General features: G+C 42.4%; 1 pseudogene; it reads right to left on the bottom strand.

The window, feature by feature from the left end:
* Nucleotides 1–210: 210 nt before the first annotated feature.
* LOC102846293 lies at nucleotides 211–726 on the bottom strand (annotated as a pseudogene).
* Nucleotides 727–1,224: the final 498 nt, after the last annotated feature.

The following is a 1,224-nucleotide window of genomic DNA, read 5'->3' as shown; positions in this document are numbered from 1 at the left end:
AACAGACAAGAGTGTTGTCTAGCTTTCATTTCAGTCATATATTTGTCTGCAATGCTGCTGACCTTGGAGAGAAAAAACACATGGAACCCAAAGAACTGTAGCAAGAACACAAAGATTAAAAGGTACCGCAAGCACACTGGAGGTCACAGGTTGATCTCTGGAGCTATAGAAGGAATTATGTGGTGATTAAGAGAAAACATTAAATACAGATCATAATGAGAGTTGTCCACAGTCAGCAATGGTGATCTTCTTGCTGGTCTTGCCATTCCTGGACCCGAAGTGCTCCATGGCTTTCACAATGGCCATGCCTTCTTTCACCTTGCGGAAGACAACATACTTGCCATCCAACCATTCAGTCTTAGCGGTACAGATGGTAGAGATAAAAAACTGAGAACCGTTTGTATTGGGTTCAGCATTTGCCATGGACAGGATGCCAGGACCTGTGTGCTTCAGGATGAAGTTCTTATCATCAAACTTCTCCCCATAGATGGACTTGCCACCAGTACCGTTATGGCATGTGAAGCCTCCACCCTGGCACATAAACCCAGGAATGATTCTGTGAAAGTGGGAACCCTTGTAACCAAATCCTTTCTCCCCAGTACTCAGAGCACAGAAGTTTTCTGCTGTCTTTGGGACTTTCTCTGCAAACAGCTAGAAGGCAACATGACCTAAAGGTTCACCATCAGCGGTGATGTCGAAATACATGACGGGATTGACCATGGCTGGGGCAAGCTTAACAAACAACTATACTGCCGAGGCGACGGCGTCTGCAAAGCCAAGAGTATAGTTCTTAAAAAGTGCTCTTACCTTTGCTGTGCCAATTAAAGCAAAAGATAAACAAGAAATTATATACATACCTAAATTGTAAAATAAGCAGCAACATGAAAATCACTCCCTGAATACAATAAAACGATATTTAAGTGTCATCCCTTTAATTGTGTTGTTGTTGATTGTTGTTGAGTCGAGCATGACTCGTAGAGAACCTATGAACAAAAGGCTTGAAGCTTTTCTATAACTATCATCACTTATCAAAGTTCATAGAGTTTCTAGAAGCATGTTTTTTTAGGAAGTGGATGTCACTTGGCTCTGTGTGAGAAGGATGGGCAATCTGCTGCTGTGCGATTAACTGTCTGAAAATTTGCTGGGGGTCAGCTATGGGTCAGTTCCAATTCTATGGTACACAACAACAACAACAGACTCAAGGTCATCCTTTTAATGGCAAGC

This window comes from Elephantulus edwardii, unplaced genomic scaffold, assembly GCF_000299155.1.
Source record: "Elephantulus edwardii isolate Elephantulus edwardi_28Jun2011 unplaced genomic scaffold, EleEdw1.0 scaffold00005, whole genome shotgun sequence".
Lineage (NCBI taxonomy): Eukaryota > Metazoa > Chordata > Mammalia > Macroscelidea > Macroscelididae > Elephantulus > Elephantulus edwardii.
This window is presented reverse-complemented; position numbering and strand designations above follow the sequence as displayed.